At 40.9% G+C, this 8,087-nt stretch overlaps 1 non-coding gene across 1 annotated transcript; it reads right to left on the minus strand.

The window, feature by feature from the left end:
- Positions 1 to 4,910: 4,910 nt before the first annotated feature.
- LOC145127988 (small nucleolar RNA R71) lies at positions 4,911 to 5,017 on the minus strand. Its single transcript, XR_013716591.1, has one exon. It is a non-coding gene; the product is annotated as a small nucleolar RNA R71 (small nucleolar RNA).
- Between the last annotated feature and the right edge of the window lie 3,070 nt (positions 5,018 to 8,087).

Raw genomic sequence — 8,087 nt, forward strand, 5'->3', positions numbered from 1 at the left:
CTCTTTCCCTTTCTTGCTCACCAATGACTCTAGGGTTTCTCTCAAGTGCCGAATGACACTGAAGGGGGGTGTCAATGAGGCTATAAGTGCCTTTAAATAGGCCCAGGCCCGAGAGAAGTAGGGTTTCTTCCAACAGCGCTGACTCGGCGAGTCATCTCTCCGACTCGTCGAGTCTCTCCAAATCCTTAAATTAAATAATTAAAACAATATACTTGTTAAACCGGATGTAACAATATTATTGACTAATCAGTTCTAGCATGTAATTCAACAAGCGCATATAACAGGCATATAAGGCATCTTCCTAGATCCTTAGCCCTAATCTAGCATGCAGTTCTCATAAGCATATCATATCGTAACATAACATGTATGGGTATCTTGGGGAAAACTTACTTGAGCTCGGTCGGTCGCACGCATCACACACCTTGTTCTTTCTCAAATCCTTTTTCTTTTAATTTTAGAGAACGATTTTCTTGTAAAAATATTTCAAACCCTCGATTTGAGTCTAGACACCCCCGAAGGTGTGTCTGAATCCCTCAAAGCAAGACTCTGATACCAACTTGTAACATGCCAATTTTCAAGACCAAAAATTTCATTTTTGACTAAGTAATTTAATAAAAACCATTTCTGAAAAAACAACATCAATATCATATCAAACTAATCACCCGTAAGTCAAATGTCATAAAAAACATATCCTTGAGTAATAATAATATCATAGTACAATCCCAAGGTCATCATAGTGCGGAAATCATGTGTGTGCGATGCGCTGCTACCTTGCCGGCTCCTTCCCCTTCACTGAAGAGGTACCTGAAAACAAAGCTGTAAACTGTAAGCACAAAGCTTAGTGAGTTCCCCCATCATACCACATACCATGCAATAATCAATAAACATACTGTCAGGCATATCTGGGTGCCCGACCTACCCTGCTAGGCATACCGGGGTGCCTAACCTACCCTTGTCAGACATACCTGGGTGTCCGACCTACCCCTCCTGTTTATCTCGACCGGTTACGGGGACTATTTCACCCCTACTACTACCACACAATAACATAACATAATCATACTGTCCAGCATAGCCGGGTACCATACTACCCCTTCGGCCCTATCGACCGGTAACCGTTGACTATCCCCCTTACTACCGCTATCACATAACATCATATTATACTAGCATGCAAAACACATCAGATAGTGGCAAACCCAAGTAATTATCACAAAGACAACTACTCGACAAACAATCCCTACTAGTGGGCCGGCATTGTGGCCGTAGACCCACCTCTACTGGAAGGTAACTCACCTCGATGTCGTGTCGTATCTGCACAGTCCTCGACTCCACAAATACAACTACTCAACTCGACTCCACTCCTCAATCCCTACACAATGACCTCTTCCGATTACTAATGCATACTCATAACCCTTACAAGGGTCAACACAAATCCAGGTCAAAGTCAAAGTCAAGGTCAACTTTGGTCAAAGTCAACATCCAGTTGACTTGACTCGCCGAGTTGGTCCACCAACTCGTTGAGTCCCTATCAAGACGATACTACCCCCGACTCTACTCGTCGAGTCTAGCAAGAACTCGATGAGTTCACCTTCAACCATAGCATCGGGACCATCTTCAACCGACTCACTGAGTTCATCCTTGAACCCGTCGAGTTCATCTTCATCATATGAATGTGTCCAGTCTATGACTCGCCGAGTTCTATGAACAACTCGTCGAGTCCGTCTTCATAAGTTGAGAGATTGCCTTGGACTCGCCGAGTCTGTTCATACACTCGCCGAGTCCTATGATTTCTAGGTCCAAAACAAACCCTTAGCAGGCTAAGTGTTCCTCCTACTCAACCAAAACCATTTCCAGAAGACGTTTTAGGGGAAAAAGCATCCCGACTCGCCGAGTCACCCAAGTGACTCGCCGAGTCCCTCTTTGGCCAAAACTATACAATCGGTTATAATGGGTCTTAACGCGTCAAGACCATAGATCTGGCCTCCTAGGGTCCATTTTATACGTAAATCTTCAAACTTGATGTACATGCATGGGACCTTTGGCTAAAAAAGCCATAGAAAGGGGTTTATATGATGCATGGGTCTCCCATGGCCATAAAGTTGACACCTTTATGTCATGGGAACCTTTAATGGTTCCAGATCTGAAATCCTTATCCCAAAATCGTGGTTGCATCCAAGAATGGCTCCAATAAGGCTTCCAAAAACCCTAAGTTACTCCAAAAAAGAGTATCCAATGAAAGAAGAAGCAAGGTCTGGACTTTTTACCTCCAATAAACAGGAAATGAAGCAAAACCTCTGGATCTCCTTGCTCCTTCTGAAATCCCAAGCTCCTTCTTCTTCTCTTCAACCTTCTAACTTGCACAAAATGGCACAAGGAGCTCAAAATCACTCAAAAAGGGGTTATGGTTTCTAGTTAGGGTTTTCTGGAAGTGAGAGGGACGATGAAGGCTGGTTTGGGACGATTTAAGTTGTTTAAATAGGGTGCAAACCCTAGATATTAGGGTTTTGTCCAAATAGCTCTTACTCGTCGAGTCGGTCACTTAAACCCCCTGATATGTGCATATTTAGTCATATATTTTGTATAAGAATATTAATACTTTTTGACTATTTTAATGCAATTATGGAACAGAAGATGCTTAATTATGTTTAAATTATATTTTCAGTTCATAAGAAGTGTTCGGAAGCAAAAGGAAGCAGGAGAAGCTATCGGGAGCTTGGGAATCAAAGAAAGAAGAAAAGATCCAAAAACCAAGAAGGACTCGGCGAGTTGACCCTTGACTCGACGAGTTCCAACGAACATTCTCGAAGCAGAAGAGTCCTTGCCTTGCCGTACACGGGGATTTAATGAGGGACTCGACGAGTCAGTCCCTGGACTCGACGAGTCGCTTCTAATCTATAAAAAAAGGGCTTTCAGATCGATACCCGATTTTTCTAAGAAACCCTTGGAGGATACTTTTCGATTGAAGGACTGCTGGAGCGTAGGAAGTCAAGGAATTAAGTCTACATTCAATCTTAAGGAGGATTATGGCAAAAATCAAGTTTACTCTTACCCGATGTCTTGTCTTAACCATGTTTTTATTAGTAGATTTCGTTTGTGACTTTGATTTTTCTTTAATCATGAGCTAAGACTATTTTCTTCTGTTTAGGAAAGACAAATTTTGTGATTATGTGTTGATTTTATGATTTGGATTATTCTTATTTGGTGATTTGTTTTGCTAAGCTTGTTAAAGACCCTTATGTGTTAATTATGACTATTTTCTGTTAATTAGCCTGTAATTAAGTTGCATGACCATCTCTTAATTGCTAATCTCATATGATTTATGTGAAAACATTGTTATATGCCTAGGAATAGCGAACGTGAAACTAGGGTTAATAGAGAATAGGAAAATTAATGTGTGAGCTTGTGTGACGAACCATCAGCAAGAGGTTAATTGGAAGACCAATTTAGTTAACCACTACAAGTCTTACTTAACCCGAATAAATAAACTAGGAAATTCATTAATTTAGACAAGTGGCCACTGCTTAGATTAATTTGTTTTCTAAGGACTGGTAATAGCGAACGTGAACCTAATCACCTTAATCGGTAGCCAAAGAAGAATTAATCCATTGCACTTTTCATAAAATCAACCATAGGATCAAATGATTCAAACCTAAACAAAAGTCTCCTTTACCATTGAATTTAGTTGATTTTTACTCTCTAGCTGTTATTTGTTTTGTTTGATTTTTAGTTAGATATTTAAGTTTTCTAGTCTTGCAAAACTAGAGAAAACCCTTCCTTTTATTATTTGCTTTTTAGATAATTCTAGTAGTTAGTTTAATTTGTCGTTCCCTGTGTTCGATACCCTGCTTGCTTAATTATACGACCAATTGACAGGTACACTGCCTTTTGTGTGTTAAATTTATATTTAAAAAGTAGGATTAAAACTAGTTGGTTTTACACACATCATGTTTTTGGCGCCGTTGCCGGGGAACGGTTCTAAAATTTAATTTGATTACTAGTGTTATCGATCCTTTGTGTGAGATCCTTCTTGCACAAAGTTACTGCTTTAGTAAATTAGTTATTAGGATAAGTTTGAAATTTTTATGTTTTAGGATTTTTAATTAAACTTTTTCTGTTTTAGCCTTGAACTCGCCGAGTGCACTCGAAGCTACTCGGCGAGTCCATAACTGATTTCCAGTTTCATTTTTAATTTATTTTTTGTTCTTTTTACGCGTGTTTTCTGTTTTTGTTTGCAATTCGTATATGACCAGAGGAGGAGGCACACCTTTGATTCCACCACTTGAAGACCCGGAAGCGACCTTGAAGAAAAACAAAGGCAAAACCGTAGGAGAAACCGCAACCTCAAAGAATTCGCCATTGAAGAATCTAAAATCTGTTTTTAGTAAGAAAAAGGACAAGAAAGTGGGAGAATCCAGCAAATTTTCAGAGCCAGACGAAGACCCAAACAAGGACGATATCGTGTACGAATTCGAAAAAGAAGAAAGCGAATCCGAATGTGGAAGCGACATAGAGGGCGAACTAGCTAACACCATGGCTAACATCGATGAAGTTCCCATGGGAGAATGGAAGAAAAGGATGCGTAACGACACCGGCCCGGGACTTGTGCAACCCGCGATTCCCGTAACTGCCACCTTTCAACTTAAGGGCCACATACTTGCTCAACTTAAGGAGATCCCATTATACGGGAAAGATCACGAGGACGCATACAAGCACTTGGACGAGGTCAACGACATTGCTGACTACTTCAATGTCCCAAATGTGGCTCGCGACACTGTTTTGCTACGTATGATACCAGTCACATTTAAGGGAGCCGCGAAAGGTTGACTCAAATCACTCCCTCCAGGATCCATCACCACTTGGGCCAAGATAAGGAAGAATTCATTGATCAAATTTTCCCTCCTTCAAAGATAGCCAAGTTGAAGAAAGCCATAGCAAACTTTGAGCAACAAGCTGGAGAGTCCTTATACGAGGCGTGGGAGAGATACAAAGGTTTACTAAGGAATTGCCCACATCATGATCTTAATAGCCAACAAGAAGTCTCCATTTTTTATGATGGAGTAAATGTGACAACCAGGCAACTCCTTGACTCGCAAGGACTACTCACAAAGAAACCACCCCAGTGATAAAGGCTCTAATTGAAGAATTCTCTAAGCACTCTAGAGAATATCACAATCCAAGGAATGACATGACTCGAGGGGCGGTGAATTATATTAATGATGATATGGCAGCAATTATGGCAAAATTAGAAAGCATGGATCGAAGAATGACTAAGATGGACCAATCCATCCATGCCATTAGAGTGGGATGTGAAAACTGTAGAGGGCCTCACCTTACTAAAGACTGTGACCTTGACGAGAACGGGAGCCGGAAAGTACAAGTGTGCTATTCAAGTGGTGATAGGTACGATGACAATTGGCGAAAACCCAAGAAGGAATGGCTCCCGTATGATGAGTACAAAAAGGCAAAGGAGGAAAAGTACAAACAAAAAGATAAAGGATTTTATCAAAAGGAGGAACCGGTGCAAGAAAAGAAATCAGATTTTGAAGACATGCTCACAAGATTTGCAGCTGCATCCGAAAAGAGACACAATGATACCGATGCTGCAATAAAAGAACAACGAAATATGTTAAGAGAGCATCAAACCATGATGATAGATCAACAAGCCATGCTTAGGAATCAGCAAGCATCTATTCTGAACATTGAAAAACAACTAGGCCAACTTTCACTACAAATAAACGAGAGACAACCGGGTGGACTTCCTAGTAATACCAAAAATAATCCGAGAGGTGCACATATAAATATCGTGACGACTAAGAGTGGGAAGATTATTACTCCTCTGATCCCCATTCAGAAAGAAGATCCAAAACTGGTGCAAGAGGAGGCAGAAAAGCAAAAATCGCTGAAACCCGACACGACTCACCGAGTCAAAGACATGGACTCGACGAGTCCCCCACCTTAATTGAAAAAAAGCCTCCTGTTAAACCTTATCAACCTCCATTACCTTTTCCAGGCCGCGCTAGACAAGATAAGCATGATGTTGATTATCAAAAGTTCCTGGAACACATCAAAGCCCTTCAAATTAATATGCCCTTCATCGAGGCGGTTGCACAAATGCCCAAGTATGCCAAATTCTTAAAGGAACTCCTCACAAATAGAAAGAAGATGGAAGAAGTAAAGGAGGTAGTTCGCAATGAAAATTGTTCAGCCGCCATGTTAAAAAAAGTGTCTAAGAAGAAAGGTGACCCGGGAAGTTTGACATTGCCTTGTCAATTCGGAAATTTGGCAACTATACATGCATTAGCAGATTCGGGGGCAAGTGTAAATCTCTTGCCATATTCGTTCTTTAAGAAATTAAACCTTCCGGAGCCAAGGCCAATTCGAATGGCAATACACTTAGCTAATAAAACGGTGACGTTTCCAAGGGGAATATGCGAGGACCTATTGGTAAAAATTGATAAGTTCGTGTTTCCAGCGGACTTTATAGTACTAGACATGGAAGCGGATCCTCAAGTCCCGATCATACTTGGAAGACCTTTCCTCAACACCGCGAGTGCTATAGTAGATATGCGAGATTCCAAACTCACCCTTAGGGTGGGAGACGAATCAGTTACATTTGGGGTTGATCAAACAATGAAGCATGCAAGGTTTAGTGATGATACGACATTCTCCGTAGATATGTTGGACGAACTAATAGAAGATTGGAAAGAAGAAAAGTCGAGCAATTCCACCATTACTTTTGAAGAAGATTTTGATGCTGAAAGGGACCTGAAAGAGATAGAGAGACTGCTAGAAGACGCCGACTACAATGATTTAATCATAAGTGCAGAACGCTCGACTTGCCGAGTCGACACCACAGACTCGACGAGTCCATACGGGAAATCGCGATCAGATGAGGACTTTAGCCTGGACTCGACGTGTCACCTGTCTCGACTCGCCGTGTCCAGTGTGCAAAACACAAAAACAGATCTTAAAACTTTACCTGATCATTTGGCGTATGTATTTCTTGAAGATGATGATAAAAAACCAGTAATTATAGCTTCTGACCTCTCCAAGTCTGAAAAAGAAGAATTAGTCCATGTCTTAAAGAAAAGAAAGAATGCCATTACATGGAATATCACCGATATCAAAGGAATAAGCCCCTCTAATTGCTCTCACAAGATCAACCTGGAAGAAGGAGCAAAGCCGGTAGTGCAACATCAAAGGCGATTGAACCCGAACATGCAAGAAGTGGTCAAGAAGGAAGTAGTCAAGCTTTTAGATGCGGGGATCATTTATTCTATTTCCGACAGTCCATGGGTTAGTCCCGTTCAAGTGGTGCCCAAGAAAGGCGGGATGACGGTAGTAACGAACGAGAAGAACGAGCTTATTCCGACCCGAACGGTAACCGGTTGGCGGGTATGCATCGATTATCGAAAGCTAAACGATGCCACTCGTAAAGACCATTTTCCCTTACCTTTTATTGATCAAATGCTTGAAAGATTATCCGACCGTAGCTATTATTGTTTCTTAGACGGATTTTCGGGTTACTTTCAAATACCCATAGACCCAATCGACCAAGAAAAGACTACTTTCACTTGCCCAAGTGGGACTTTTGCTTATCGCCGCATGCCTTTTGGGTTATGCAATGCACCTGCGACCTTTCAAAGATGCATGACGACAATATTCCACGGCATGGTGGAAAAGTTTATGGAAGTATTTATGGACGATTTTTCTTTTTTTGGATCTTCCTTTCATGATTGTCTTGCTAACCTTGACTTAATGCTTGCTAGGTGCGAAAAAACCGATTTAGTTCTCAATTGGGAAAAATGTCACTTTATGGTTAAAGAGGGTATAGTCTTGGGTCACAAGGTATCTAAAGCGGGAATTGAGTTGGATCGGGCAAAAATTGATACAATTGCTAAATTACCTCCACCAACTAATGTGAAGGGCATTAGGAGTCTTTTAGGTCACGCGGGTTTTTACCGCCGTTTTATAAAAGATTTTTCTAAAATAACTAGACCTCTAACTCAATTACTTTTAAAAGATGCACCATTTAATTTTACTAAAGAGCGTCTAGAGGTTTTTGAAATTTTAAAAGAAAAATTAACTAA

Source organism: Lactuca virosa, chromosome 7 (assembly GCF_052849685.1).
Source record: "Lactuca virosa cultivar CGN04683 chromosome 7, Lactuca_virosa_CGN04683_v6, whole genome shotgun sequence".
NCBI classification, from domain to species: domain Eukaryota; kingdom Viridiplantae; phylum Streptophyta; class Magnoliopsida; order Asterales; family Asteraceae; genus Lactuca; species Lactuca virosa.